The following is a 16,437-nucleotide window of genomic DNA, read 5'->3' as shown; positions in this document are numbered from 1 at the left end:
CCCCTTGGAGGCCTTTTGTTTCTTTATTTCTTTTTCCCCGTCTTCCTACCTTGATAGATGCGCGAACTCTTCTCACTGTTGCATTCCAGCTGGTCTCTCTTTAAATCTCAGGCCGAATTCATAGATTTTCAGGATAATTTGAAGGTTTTCTAGGTAGTTTGGTGGAGACTGGTGATTTGGAGACCCTACTCCTCCGCCATCTTGCTCCTCCCTCTCAAAATTATTTTTAGATTTGAATTTTTTTTCCAGATGCCATGACATGTGGCAAGATAGGCATTAGATATGTGGTGGGTGAAGTCATAGCCCTGATGTGTATGGTAACAGTCAGGTGAGATTGTCCCAGAGAGGTTTCAAATCATCACATCCAAACTTATAGCTCTACTCCCTAAGGCTCACTCTTCCTGTGTTCCTTATCTCAGGGAAGGGAGTTGATGCTGAACAGATTACCCAAATCAGAAGCCTGAGCATTATCCTTGACATCTCCTTCCTTCTCACTTAACCAAATCCAAATCAGGAAAGCTGCTTCCGGATAGTTTAATTCCTCTTTTTTTTTTTTTTTTAAGATTTTATTTATTTATTCATGAGAGACACACAGAGAGAGAGGCAGAGACACAGGCAGAGGAAGAAGTAGGCTCCCCGCGGGAAGCCCACTGTAGGACTCGATCCTGGGACCCCAGAATCATGCCCTGGGCCAACAGCAGGTGCTAAACTGCTGAGTCACCCAGGGATCCCCAACTAGATAGTTTAATTCCATTCACCTCTGCGTATTCCCGTATCTGAGATCATACCCTCCATCAATTTAGCAAGCATTACTACACACGCTCTTGCCTACATCACTCTCAACCCCATACACTCCCCAAGCTGTTTTCCATATTGTGAGCATAGTGACCTTACTAAAACACAAATTTGATTATGTCAGCTTTTGAGTAGCTGATGAGGAGAATAAGCCAACAGAATGAGCAAACCTGGAGACTACGGATAGAAAATTAGAAACAGAAGGAACTTAAGGAACATTGGCTCCAGCTCCTTTGTTTAACAGTGTAGGAGTCTGAGGTCCAATAGGGCAATGAAAGCAATTTACCCAGCAGATAAACAGGCACAGAGCAGAGGTTTCTCATTTTGTATTCAGCTTTACCTTCTCTGTACTCTGTGCCCCTTGATGTCTATAATTGTGCCCTCACTCTTCTTAGCTGACCCTTGAAAACCAAATTTGGTCATTTATTAACAAAGGACACATATAATTGGCATGAGAAGACTAACAGACATAAGCATGATTCAAATGTGAAGTCCAATAAATGGACTGTTGGTACCTGGAGAGGAGGACCATTCTGTACATTTTGAAAACAGTATCAGCACAAAACAATCTACTCAGTTTTTGATTACAGGTGACTATAAACCAGTTCATGGGCTTTAACCATAATGTAACATAAGTGACAGAAACAGAGAATAGTTTGTTATTAATTCCATATAAGCCATGCTGAGTTTCCCTTTCTTAGAGAACAAGCTGATAGACACTAAGGTTGTATTTTTATCTGGTACCTTTTGGCTTTATTATTAGAAAAGTGAAAAGTTATAGGCAGTGAGGCAGTAAACCCCACGAAACACAGAATTCACTTATGCCACACCTCTAACATCACCTGCATCCTCCCCAGGGAAGGCCAGCCACAAAGTAAATGCTCATTCATGGCCAGAACATGAAATAGTCTTTTAATCACTTTATGATTAAAAAAAGAAGTATCACATTTCATGATGTCGGAGAAGAAATGCTGCAGGACCATTCTCCCAGGCATAGAGAAATTTAGAAAAGGAGCCAAGGGTGCAAAGAGGAATGTGATTTCCCAAAAGGCAAAATGAGATTTTTGTAAACTTTGTGTTCAAAAATCTTCTCTCAGAGGACTTGAGTCAATGTCTTATTTTATCCAAATTGGCTTTCACTTCTGCAACTATTATTAGAGTTGTTGAGCTTTGCTTGTAAGTGTTGTAGATCCTGTGGTTCCCACGTTTTGTCAAAAACAGAATCACCTGAAATATTTTTGTGGTTGAGATGTGCAATGCATTTAGCCGGCTATTTGAACACGTCCATGATTCTGTGAGCTTCTTGTCTGTCTTCCTGCTAGTTCTTGTCACTCTTTTCTTTAATTCTGAGCATGGTTAAGGAAAGAAAGGCAAAATAAAAATCTATTTTCAGCCAGTAACACCACCCATGACTAACTATGTACTGTATTTGTGACTTTGGACAGTTTTGTCATTGCCAATTCAGGGACCTACAAATTGCTGCCACAAAACAAAAAACTTCCATTTTATATTTTTTATGGCCTAAATTCACACATGGTAATATGTAATACTTGTCTTTTACTGAATGTTTGGATATCTCTTTTATTATTTATTTATTTATTTATTTATTTATTTATTTAAGAGCGAGAGCACATGCAGTGAGGAGGGCAAGGGGCAGAGGGATAGGGGGAAGCAGACTCCCCACTGAGCAGGGAGTCTGATGTGGGGGGTTTGATCCCAGGACCCTGAGATCATGACCTGAGCCAAAGCCAGATGCTTAACTGACTGAGCCATCCAGCCACCCCATGGATCTCTCTCTTTCTTTCTCCCTCCCTTTTCTTTTTTTCTGATGAAGAAAATTGAAGAATACTAGTAAGTAAATATCAGTAATATCTTTTTAAGAGTTTTCATGCTATATCTTCCTAAAGCCAACCAAGATTATTCAGATCAGTAGAGTGAATATGATTTGGGAATCAAAAATGAATAAGACAAGCAAGAATATCTGAAACTGTGGGCCAGGATGTGGTTTCAGGAGTGAGACAGAGAGAGAAAAGGAAAACAAAGATTGTACTGCCAGGAAGACTAACTGCATTGCTATTTTTTATTTTACTTTGAAATAATGTATGTATGTGACTTAAGCAGTTTATGACCATACATTTTGGTTCATTTCTCAATCATATACATTCTCTCAATTTCCCAAAAGAGTTGTCATATCTTGTTCAGAATAGAATAAACATTGGTAAATCAATGGATTGATGAATAAAACTATAAGTTGCAAAGAGGCACAATGTAGTTGGTGATAGGTAGTAGGCAGAGTAAACTTGCTTTGTGACTTAGAACAAAAATACTGAAGTCTTTTAATGACTCAATTTCCTTTTGCGCCACCTAAGAAGAATATAATCTATTTTAAAAATTGTTTCTCTCTCTCTCTCTCTCTCTCTCTCTCTCACTGTCTCTCTCTCTCTCAAATAAATAAATAAATAAAATAGTTAAAGAGAGGTAAGGGGAGGCACCTGGATGGCTCAGTTCATAGGTCATGATCCCAGGGTCTGCTCAGTGTGGAGTCTGCTTCTCCCTCTGCCTCTACCTCTCCTATCAACTTGTGCTTTCCCTCTGTCTCTCAAAGAAATAAATAAAATCTTTAAAAAAATAAATAAATGAAAATTGTTTTAAATGATGGTTAAGGGTTGTGGTGGTACTACCTCTATTTTATATCACCTGATTGGGACTGAATAGAAAGGTATAGCCACAAGCATCTCACTTCAATCATTTGGCTCTCACCACCGAGCTAGCTATAAAAGATGATACAGAATTGCCCCAATTCTGTAGGGATGAGCAGAGATGTAAGTAGCATTATTAAGGTGACTCCAAAAGAGAAAAGTGAAGCCACAGTGTGTACTCAGTAGGCTACTTCCCTAACATCCTGGGGAGATTTCCATCTCTACTGCTGGCTGGGATGCAGCAACACGCTATGGAGGATTTTCTGTGGCTGTTGAGGGAAACTCTGTAAACCATATTTTGACATTCTCCACTTTTTCATGGTGTGCACCAGACAGGAACATATGGTTGCAAATGTCTGTGACAGTTATGTAGAGGACACAACAGAATAGTTATTTTATGTTGAGAGTATTAAAATAAAAGGAGGGGGTACAGGTACAGGATGCAATGAATTTGCCACTGGAGAGCAGAGGCCTTCAATACTTCAAATTGCCTATTATGGTCATTAGAGAAGAAAAACTGAGAGAGTTAAACATTGATAATATCTACTGCTGTGAGGGCAAAAAAAAAATATTCCCATTGATTATTGTAGAACTATTCAATGACAAAAATCAATATTACTCTAAGATTTTCAGTTGCTTGTCTAAGTAATTTTATGGAATGCAGGTATTTTGTAATAGTAATTGACAAAGGGCTTTAGCTTTGAGGATTTTAAAAGATAAACAGAGAATCAGTTCATAAACCGATACGGTTTTCCGTGTGAATTTTCAGCTCAGTAATTTGTACTGTGGTAGGAGAACATTTGTTTACCTTGCCCAGGGATAAATATCCATCGAACTGGGCTCTTATCTTTCCTCATTATGTAGCAAGCTTTTAGAGATCATTTCATCTGCCCCAAATATAGGAGTTGCACAGAAGTAATGCATTTCTGTTTTTATTCATTTGGGATTTAGTGGCTTTTTATGACTGAGGTCACCGCACTCTCACCTTGCTATTATGGTACAGATGATTCAAAGGCAATTAGTACACAGACTTGGGGATGCATCCAAAATTGACTGGCCCTGGATAAACTCAGGACACTTTAATCAAGTGATGTCTCACAACATGCATGACTTCCTGAATGAAGAGATACATACCTTCCTGAAGTAGGAATTCATTTGCCACAAAGAAACGGACTACCAAATAGAATTCTTGTGATTGTGGTCTATGTTGCGGTGATCAGAATACTAAGGATAAATAAGATTAATAACCGAACTCTCAGAATTTGTAATTATCTACTAATTATGGACCAGCTAAAAAATGGCAGGGTAGGTCAAACATCTAACTAGGTTGAAAAATGGCTAGCAAAATATACTTCCATGTCCCCTCAGATGAAAGCAGAGACAAGAATTTCATTGTTAGTATTTACTCTGGGAAGCAATTCCAGGAAAGATCAGTAAAAGACTGGTGGTATGTGACAGGAAGGAGAGGCCGATAAAATACCCATTCCCTAGTATGTAATAACTGCAGGCATTTGGAACACAATCCCTTTGGGGAACTTGGGGAAAAATATAGAACACACCTCTGAGTTCTCCCAGTTGAGGGAGGCTGCTTCCAAGGGCATAGACTCTCGGTACTGAGCACAGGCCAATCTTCCAAAGTCAAAAAAGAAAGAAAAACAGCCCTCAGGAAGAATCACAGCTGTTTGCAGGAAGTCCCGCTCCCATGCAGAGGTAACTGCTGAGAGTGTATGGGTGGGGCATTGAGAGCATCTGTTCCTGCAAATTTACACTAAAAGTTATAAAATAAGTGCTTCTGGATAAAGGTGAAGGATGGAACACAGTTCCCCCAGAATTCTCAATAAAACTGCAATACTGAGACTAGAAAAAAATACGATCAGTGAGGAGTGCAAGCCTACCTGACCAGCTCAAGAATGCTAAATCTTATATCAGAACAGCCAAAAAAGGAAGTGCCAATCTACTCTTCAGGGTAGAGAAGTTATATGGCTCAGAGCCACTAGACTGGTGTCCCCCACACACAGGGACCTGGGGGATGTGCAGGTCTAATGGAAACAGGATTTCTGGAGGGCTCTTCAAGAAACAGTTCCATCCACATCACTGGATAGTTTCCTGTCCTCATCACCCTCCTGTAAAACTGGAGGCATATTCTCTGGAGAGGGTAAAACAGAGGCTCTCTGGACAGGAGGATGCCAGACTGAACTAAAATAATAAAAACAGTCTGGATTATGGAACTAAGTAAACACAGATGCAAACAGAAGTTGAAGCTGGCCAGCTCTTCTTTCGGTGGTCTCTCAATCCATAGACAAACCCTAACTCCTAAGAGAGGGCCCCAGAAGGAGGTACACTTTGGTGCAGCCACTGTGGAAAATAGTATGGAGGTTTCTCAAAAAACTAAAAATAAATTTACCATGTGATCCACTAATTCCACTACTTGGTATTTACCCAAAGAATAAAAAAAATACTAATTTGAAAAGATATATGCACCCCCTACGTCTATTGCAACATATTTACAATAGCCAAGACATGCAAGCAACCCAAGTGTCCATTGGTAGATAAATGGATAAAGAAGATGTGCTATATATTCACAATGGAATATTACTCAGCCACAAAAAATAATGAAATCTTACTACTTGCAACAATGCAGATGGATCTACAGGGTATAATTGTAACTGAAATAGGTCAGTCAGAGAAAGACAAATACCATATCATTTCACTCATATATGGAATTTAAGAGACAAAACAAACAAAGAGAAAAGAGAAAAACAAACAAACAAACAAAAAAAAAACCCAGACTCATAAATGTAGAAAACAAACAGATGCTTACCAGAGAGGAAGTGGTGGAGGGAATGGGTGAAATAGATGAAGGGTATTAAGGGTATACTTATCATGATGAGTAATGCTTAATAAAATTATTTTTTAAAGATTTTATTTATTTATTCATGAGAGACACAGAGAGAGAAGCAGAGAAATAGGCAGAGGGATAAGCAGGCTCCCTGCAGGTACCCCGATGCAGCACTCGATCCCAGGATCCTGGGATCAGGACCTAAGCCAAAGCCAGACACTCAACCACTGAGCCACCCAGGCATCCCTAGAATTATTGAATCACTGTATTGTATACCTGAAACTAGTATAATGCTCTACATTAATTATATTGGAATTTTAAATTTTTAATTTAATTTAGTTAAGAAAAGAAAGGCCACCAAAACAGTCTTCTCTTGGGAATGTAATCAACCCAAGAGAAAACTCTTAAATATCCTCTTAAACTCTTAAATATACTGACATCAGAGGCATGTTGTTCTTTAGCAAAGCATGGAACCCATAAGCTTTGCCTAGTTTTACTCAGAGGTGACAACCAGCATTCTGGTCCCCTTTCTTTAAAAACAGAAAAACAACAAAGGGTCATTGGATATTTGAGGAAGTTTCCACCATGGAGTTTGAAGGATAAAAAAACACAGAAGAAAAAAAAAAAAGCATCTTGAAAGTAAGAGAGACTATTCGGGGGGATAATTCTCCAATCAAACTCTCAGAGGGTTAGTCAGCTCAGGTGGCTCAGCGGTTTAGTGCCTGCCTTCAGCCTGGGGCGTGATCCTGGAGACCTGGGATCGAGTCCCACGTCCGGCTCCCTGCATGGAGCCTGCTTCTCCCTCTGCCTGTGTCTCTGTCTCTCTGTCTGTCTCTTTCTCTCATGAACAAATAAAATATTAAAAAAACAAAAACTCTCAGAGGGTTAGAAAAGATATTGCACCTAGGAAATAAAAATATTTTTAAAACTTCAGAGGAAAATATCACTCATAATATGAAAATATAATAGCATAAATGAAAAAAATCAGAGAACTGTTGAAAAACAATGTTGATAAAATACCCCAGAAAGATATACAAGTTGACAAAGAGAGGCACTAATGTATCAGGTACAAAATCTGAATAAATTGGATTTTAGAGAGAAAAATCTTGTAGGTGAGTTACTTGAGTATGTATTGAGAAAAATGAAAAAAGAAAAAGAGACATAGAAGCAGAGACAGACACAAAAAATGAATAAGAAGAAAAGGAGGAGGAGCAGGAATAGATTGCATTCAAAGCCAGAACTAAAACAAACCCCAGAGATGAAATATAGAAAAAAAGAAACAAATCTCCAAGGTGATAATAAAGGGGTATTCCATCCGGGGGCGGGGGGGGGGTGCGGGGGGCACTGACCTGCATATCTATGGCCACCAGTCCTGATGAAAGTAGTGTTAATTCAAGAGATGGCCACTTAGAGAGCTGTCACTATCATCCCTTCTGATATTCTTTCATACTTTTTATTTAATGTAAAAGTTTTTTGACCACTTGTTCTACCAAAATGAGATAATAAACCAAGGGCTACATGCATGTAGTGAAGAATTTGGCCTTGCCTAAAGAGAGGTCTGGCTTTTGCCCTGGGCTTGGGGAGGGAATCTATCTATGTTTTATCTGATAGGCATGTCTTTATTTAGGGAAGAAACTGGCCCTATCTTATAATCTTAGGGTAGAGACTGGCCATGGCATAAAGCCCAACCATATGATTTAGGGTGAGGAGTTTGGTTCACATGGTATCCTTGATCTGGAGAGTAAATCCAACCATGTGGATAATCAACCAGTCAATCTGCCTATGTGATAAAGCCTCAACAAAATCTCTGGACATCGATGCTCAGGTGAGCTTTCCTGACTGGCAATATTCTATGCATATTGTCACATGTTGATGCCAGGAGAATAACACACCCTAACTCCATGGGGAGAAAACAACGGAAGCATTGCATTTGGAACCCTCCCAGACTCTGCCCTATGTGTATTTTCTTTGGCTGATTTTAATCTATATCCCTTCCCTATAATACTCATAACCGTGAGTAGAATGGCTTTAAGTAAGTTCCGTGAGTCTTTCTAGAAAATAATGGAGTTTGAGGGTGATTTGGGGAATCCCTCAAACCTATGATTGATATCAGAAGGGAGGAAAGTCTTGAGGACTGTGTCCTTAAACCTGACAATTTGGATAACGCCAGGCACATGAGCTCCAGAAAACAGAAAATGCATCCCAGGAAAGGAAAGACAGGAATAACTTAGATTTCCTTCCTAGACAGGGAGGAAAACTGCCAAAATGACAGCTGCATTGAAGGCCAAGAGAGCCCAGAACAAAGAGCAGGAAGGTTTCCATGGAAGATGTCTCCCAGGGAATATAAAGAAAAACAAGAACATTTGTGAAAATTGTATCAGAATCTATATAAAGGAGAAGATACAAAGAAATCAAGACAATTAAAAACAACAACAACAACAAGACAAATAGGAAAAATGAAAAGTAAGAGAAAATGTAATCACAGCTCACTAGAGAGCTCAACTGTGCAGAGTTGAATATAAACCCCAAATAGTGATTGAATCTAAAATCTTAGTACATTAAGAAGAGGAGAAAGGGAAGCTAATGGGATGATGGTATTTCATACACCATGACAGAATGATAGATAACACTTCAAACTGATGAAGCCAACAAGGCTAGGTAAGTATATCAGGTAGAAATATGGGATGTCTAAATGCTGGACAAAATAGCTGAACAAGTTGAAGAGGAGGAGTTTGTAAAGCTGTTGTATTGTTTTTATTTAGTACTGTCTAACTTTTCAAATTATATACATATGTTTCTTTGATAAATAAAAATAATAGTCTAAAAATACATGACGCTTCTAGGAGGAGATTATGAGGAGAGAAATTAAGCCACGATGTAGTAATTAGAAGCTTGGTTTAATTTATATGATTTAAATATAAAGAAGCTTAGTGTGTTTTGTTGTCAGGAGACATAAACTGGAAATTTGAAATGAAGGGTGGGCTGAATAAAAATTAGAATGCTGTAATCGTTATGAACTCCGATTCAGCTTTTTAAAGGCAATCACTAGCACCCTAGCCTAGGTTCTTAAGATTTCTGTGCATTTATTCAATCATTCCAAAACTGAAATAATTTGAGTACATGAGATTGCTGAAAATAATGATTATTAACACATAATGTGGGGTATCTGGGTGGCTTAGTTGGTTAAGCATCCGACTCTTGATTTTGGCTCAGGTCAGAATCTCAGGGTCCTGGGATTAAGCCCCACGTTGGGATCCCAGCTCACCAGAGAGTCTGCTTGAGATACTCTCCCTCTCCCTCTGCCCATCCCTGCATTCTCTCTCTCTCTCAAATAAATAAATAAATAAATAAATAAATAAATAAATAAATCTTTTAAAGAAACACAACGCAAGAGCAAATTTTAAGCAAGCTTTGCATACATGAGTTATCTGCACAAGATAGGTCATTTTATATCTCATTTCCTGAACTGACATTTCTTGTCATGTCTTATAGACCTCTTGACATTCCCAGCAGTCAAACCCAATCAATCGAAATATTAAATGAGCTCTGATTATGTATCAAGAGTTGGGTGAAGGTGCTAAATGTGCCCAGAACCCCAACACTCTATGCATAGATCCTGCCTCCCTGGAGCTTGCAATATAAGAGGAGGAAAAGGTAAACAGATGAGTAAATAGCTAAAATTATGACAAATGCTGAGAAGGAAAAGTACAGGGTCCTATAAAAGAATCAAAATGGATGGATATACTTTTCATTGTGGACCCAAGGGAAGTCTTTCTGAGTAATGAGATGTGAAGCATGAATAATCCTTCATTAGGAAAAGTGTGAAGAAAAGAGCATTCAAGGTGCATCAAGCAGTTTTGGGAAATATCCTATGATGTGAAGATGCAGACATGAGTGAAGACCAGCAGAGGACCAGCACAACAGGATCCAAGAGAGAAAGTTCTACACAATGTGGCTGGAAAGGAGAAATGGGGAGACTCACAAGAGGCAAACACAAGGAGAAGGTGATACGTGGTGAAAACTCTGTCTTACAAAGCACATAACTGGCTAGGTAAATAATGACAGATGAGTATAGGTAGGACAGATGAAGGCAGACCCAAAGGTTTCCTATTATCTTTAGGATAAATTCTCAAATCTTCAAGAAGTTGGTAAGGATTCCAGAAGATCTGGGCTCTGCTCACATTCCTTATCTCATCTGGTGCCACCCTCTCTCCAACTCCTATCTGCCCACTTAGGCCTTATTTCAAACATTTTTTTGGTTGAGAGCTTCCCACAACGGAGCCTACTCTCTGCCTGGAGTGTTCTTCTCTTTCTCCTTCAGCAACCTAAGAAGGCTACTTCCTTAAAACTTTCTTAAGATTCTACTCCAAAGCAAATTCCTCTTTTCAAATCTGTCACATCCTTTCACTTTCCTTCATGGAATCTGCATTCTGTCTCTATGATTCAGTGTCTTTTTCTGTAGAATGAGAGTATTACAATCAGTGACCATCTCAAAGGGTCAGAGTGTCTCTGAACTGTAGTAGACCCATAAAGGTAGTGCCTGGCATTCAGTAAGGGCTTAGTAAATGTTAGTTGTCATTTGAAATAAGTCAGGTACAAAAGAATATATACTGTGTTTATATTAAGTCTCAAAACAGGCAAAACTAATCTCTGTCATTGAAAGTCATGGTAGTGGTAATTTGGGACCAGAGATGGGAAGTGGCTGAGAGATGCCATAAAGGTTCTTTTTTTTTTTTTTTTTGCCATAAAGGTTCTGATAGTGATTTGTTTCTTCTTTGGGTTGTTGATTACACGAGGGTGTCCGTTTTGTGATAATTCATTCTTGAGGTCTGCACTTAGGATTTGTACAATCTGTACTTTAAAAAGTTTTAATTGGTATGTCTGTATTTATTTATATAACTGTTTACTTGACCAGAGGCTCCATGAGGGAAAGAACCAAATCTATTCACTGTGTCTCTAATACCCAGTATGGAACCTGAAACAGAACATAACGTAAGCCTTCCATGTCACTCTTCTATTCAAAGCCACCAGTGATTTCCCATTTCCTTCAGACTAAAAATCAAAGCCTTTACAACATCCCATAAGTCCTTAGCAGATCTACATACCCACTACCTCTCTGACTTCATCCTTCTTGCTTCTGTCACACGTAGGACTTGCCAGACACGTTGGAACCAGGTAGAGTCCGGAGTTGTATTAGATTGTGAAGGTGCTAATTGTCAGTGAAGTATTCCCTTTTAAGTGGTTATTTTTATGTAAATTTCACCTCACCTAAAAAAGAAAGTGGGTGCTCTAGAACTAGACTGAGTTCAAATTCTGGCTCTGTCCTTTCGTTGTGTAATTTCTGACCTGACACGTTGTATAATTTCTGCCATGTTGCTCCACATTTCTGTATCTCATTTCCCTCACCAGTAACATTTGCAGAAAAGGAGTACTTACCTTCCAAGGTTTCTCTAAGTATTAAGTATGTTAATACTAGGAACAGAGCCTAGCATATATGCTATGTGCAAAATGAATAAAAACAATAAATATTAGTTCAAGATTTATTGAACTAATTAAATAACTAATCTTGAACAAGTTCAATAACTAATCAATAACTAATTCAATAATCTTAAGTTTCAAGATTGAAAAATTGTATTTATAACTTATAAGATAAAACTTATAAGTTTATTAGATAAAAATCTTATTTATAACTAAAAGGGAAACTGAGATGAATTGTGAGCCCTTCCCTTGTAAAAATGCCTTTCAGAACTGAAAGGAAAAATGGAGAACATTAATCCCTATTGACTTTTAGGCATTAGTCTAACTACTTCCTGATATGGTTGAGGCCAGAAGAAGTTATGTGACTTGACCAAGAACAAGTGAGCCATGGTCAGTGATCAGGCCACGGTGGGCATTCAGGTCTCCTGACATCTGAGTGCCCAGCCTGGATCTTTTCTCCTTTACTCTTGGAGGAAGCTCACTTATGCATGGAGGTAGCCAAACACCAACTTGGTTCAGACCTTCCACCTGACTGAATTCTTTTACACTCTCAGGTTGTTGTAAAACAATGTAAAATATGAGTAAATAAGATACTTTTTTGTTTTCCTTTCAAAGATTTCACCACAGTTGCTTCCCGTGGTGTTTTCACAGATGGACCAATGTTAATATAAAAACTGTAGTAAAATTGTTAGGGTGTGCGTAATGACAGCCTCAGTATTGAAAAGTGAAATGGTCAGAGAAACCTCTATTCCATATCACATTTTACTGAAATTTGAAGAAACACATGTAAGATTTATACTCAGGTTCTGCTAGACACAGCATAATGCATTAATGTCCTGAGTGTAACACTAAGCAAAAGCTGATCCGCATAGATTTGAGTAAAACCAAAAGAGAAATTTGGCTCATTATTCAGTTCAGTCTTACAAATAGGCATTTATAAACTGCAGGTGGTAAAGCTTATGAGACATCATTCATTCATGTATTCATGCAGTGAGTATTTATCAAGTTCCCCCTAAGTGCTAGGCAAGGGCTAAGTGCTGTGGTTTATAATATTGAGTTTATAATAAAGTAAATAAAGTTTATGATAAAGTAAATAGATAATTAGTTGCTCATCACATGAGGGACCTAGACAGGCCATTGTGAAGTAAAACAATGGGAGTAGTTGATTTAGATTTTAATGGGCTAAATGGATAGAAAGAGGCCAATGTGGGGAGAGAGACAGAGAAGAATCTACTGTAACAGACCAGAGGGAGGATCATGGTGATTTGGATGATGCAGTGATTCTCAACTTGGGATGATTTTCTATTTCAGAGGACATTTGGCAATGTCTGCAGACATTTTTTGGTTGTTACAACTTGAGAGGAAGGTACTACTGACATCTAGTGGATAGAGTTCAGGGAAGTTGCTAAACATCCTGCATGCAATGCACAGGACAGCCCCCACAACAAATAATTTTCTCAACCAAATATCAAAAGTTTTGAGATTGAGGAACCTCACACTAGTGTGGTAGCCATGAAGCTACATAAAAAAAAAGATTAAAGGAATATCTTGGAGGTGAAATCAATACTGTATGAAAATGGACTGGATATGGGGGGAAAAGTCAGGGAGAAATCAAAAATCTTATCCTGAGTTTCCAGGATGGAAGGTGGTTTGCATATTGAAATGAGAGCAATTGGAAGAGGACTTGGGGAGGGGGCAAGGCTGTGGCACAGAATCAAGAGTTTGACATGTCAGGCCAGAAACAGTAATTAGAATTGGAGGTGTGAATCTGAAGGCAAAGTTCAGAGGCAAAATCTGAGCACAAGGTAAAATTTGGGAATCCTTGCCTTAAAGGCATTTAACATCTTAGAAACATATGACATCACCTAGGGAAAAAAAAAAGTATAGACAAAGAAGTAGCTAAAAATGTGGATTTTGATCCTAAATCAGCCACACATTTGTAAGAGGCTCAAAAAGGCACTTGATCTTTTGCTTTCTATGCCCTGGGTAACACTATATATTCAAAGTATACTCATTACATTTTGAAAACACAGTTTTCATCTAGGTTCCTTAGTTTATCTTAAACTATTTTTCTTTTATCTAGTTATCTTCTCTTTTTGTATCTAATTATCTTCTAAAAATTAAGTAATTTTAAATGGATTAGTATCTAAGTATGTCATCCCCTCTCACAGGGAGCAAAACGCTGCATGTTCCTCTACTGCTTTATTACTAACCACACTGTATCAATTTAAGCTTAAAGTCTGGGAGATGGGGAAAAGACTGTATGCATTCAATTGTACATTTTTATTCTTAAGAGGGCACTATAAACATGTGAATCAAAAGTGATTAACATAGTCATTTTGAGCAAAAAATAACTAGATGCATATATACACAAAATACAGTTTTTCTAAAAAGCACAAAACAAATTAACAGCAGCTGCTGATCACTCATGAGTAACTCAACACCATGAGCCTGCGTACATGAGCAGTGAAGGGAAGCATTTTAACAAGGAAATAAATTTCAGTTTTAAGCTTTACAGAATTTTACAAATGATACAAAAAAGTAAGTTAAGTGTGCCAAGTATCCTTTAAAAAATCTCCTTTAGGAAATGCAATCTTTCTAAGATCTCCAGCTAATCAAAATGAACTGTAATAAAAATAATAAAAGTAATAAAATGTCCTTAAATGGTATTGAACCAAGTACTATCACTATACTATTAATTGAATCAATATTATTAACTCATTTCCCACCAGACTACGTATTTTAGTCTCTACCATATGAGGCATACTTAAACTAGTAATATATGTGTAGATTCATTTAACCAAAAAAGTAATTACCACGAACGAACTAATTATACTGAGGAACAAGATCCTTGGAAAATACATTATATGGAGTAGTTAATACAATCCTCCAATGGCCCCACAGCGTTAATGCTATTTTTCATTTCACAGATGAGGGTATCAAGTCTCAGAGAACGTGTCAGTCAGTGTGGAATAGGTCATGCTGTAGTAACAAACAGACCTCAAATTCTTAATCGACTACAACCCAACATTGCTTTGTTACTGCTATGTCACCAGTTTGTCGCCAGTCTGACAACTATTCAGAGTAAGTCCTCTCCATAAGATGACTCTGGGATCTAGGATGCTTTCATCCTGTCCTCTAGAACCTGTGGCATTCAGGGTTACTCTGCCAGGAGAAGAGGATGCTGAAGGGTCGTGTGAGATCTTTTGCTGCTTTGCCTTTCACTGAGAAATGGCACATACCACTTCCACTCGTATTTTGTTAGCTACAAATGCTCACATGATCACACCTAACTGAAAAGGTACAGACTTTAACATGTGTGGGAAGAAGAAAAACGGATATGGATAAGCACTAGTAATCTCTACTACAGGGAAATAAAGTAATTTAACCAAGACTACAAAATCTATAATTAGGTAAAACTAGGGTTCAAACACTTGTTTGTTCTAAAGCTGATCTCATTCTAGACTTTGGGTTCTCAAGATCTAGTGATGCGATCTTTACTATCAATTGGCCTTGGATATAGCAAGAAATAAAGAGACAACTGATCATACTTAACACAAGTCTTCAGGTTTCAAAATAAATTCTCTAACAATCTTTATATTTATTTTTGCTCTAGGAAGCACTTAGCAATCCCCGGTAAACTACCCATTTCTGAGCTTTGAAACATCACTCCATCATCAAGTCCTTCCCAAACTCCTATAATGAGGTTGAATTTCTTTTCTTCATGCACAAAATACCTTTTTTTTTTTTTTTTTTTTTTCTGTAACTCATCACACTTCTTGATTAGTTTTGAGTTTCATCATGGCAACAACCAAATTCTGGCTGTGTCTCCAGGGCTTGGCACAATGCCTCCCACAAACTAGGCACTTAATATACACTGAGTGAACCAATGAGTGACTGAATGAATGGAGAATCTGACTCCTTTCTGAAGCAGGCCATACCCTGTTTTGACACTTTCCTGACAGCAACGCTCCCACCCCCACACACAGAAATTGGGTGAAATGTACTCTTCTTACAACTTCCATCCAATATTCTCATTTTTCTTATTTCTTTTCACTCAACTAACACTAAGACTACTTCCTTTTAACATAAGAATTCTTCAAATTTCTGAAGATAACCAGCATATGTTCCTAATTCTTCTCAGTTTTGTCAATCCATGCATAAGATGCAATCCTAAATCCAGATCAGCACTCCTTCTCATCTGTGAATGTGTTCTGTTTTGGCATCTCTCCTCCCAGGGTATCCAGAACTAGCCCCCTACTTTAGAGGTATGAACAGCACTTCCAGCAGTGGGACTATAACCTCCCCTGAGGACAGGTGGTGCACTTTTGCCCATATAGGGTCTTCAGTAAAAAAGTACAGTCTCTGGCACCACATACAAGAAACTCATGCATCTGGTGAATGAATTTGGTGAAACTTAAGGTATATTATTAGATTTATTTTGTACTTCCAATTCTAAGCATGTCTATAGACATCTTTTTTTCAGATAGATTGACTCAGTTTAGGCCAGTCCTCCAAAATCCATACTTAGTGTGTGTGTGGGGGATCTCTATGAATGTTAACACATTAACATCCATACTTAGTGGGGGGGGGGGATCTTTATGAATGTTAACACATTAACATTAG

Source organism: Canis lupus, chromosome 31 (genome assembly GCF_003254725.2).
Source record: "Canis lupus dingo isolate Sandy chromosome 31, ASM325472v2, whole genome shotgun sequence".
Taxonomy (NCBI): domain Eukaryota; kingdom Metazoa; phylum Chordata; class Mammalia; order Carnivora; family Canidae; genus Canis; species Canis lupus.
This window is presented reverse-complemented; position numbering follows the sequence as displayed.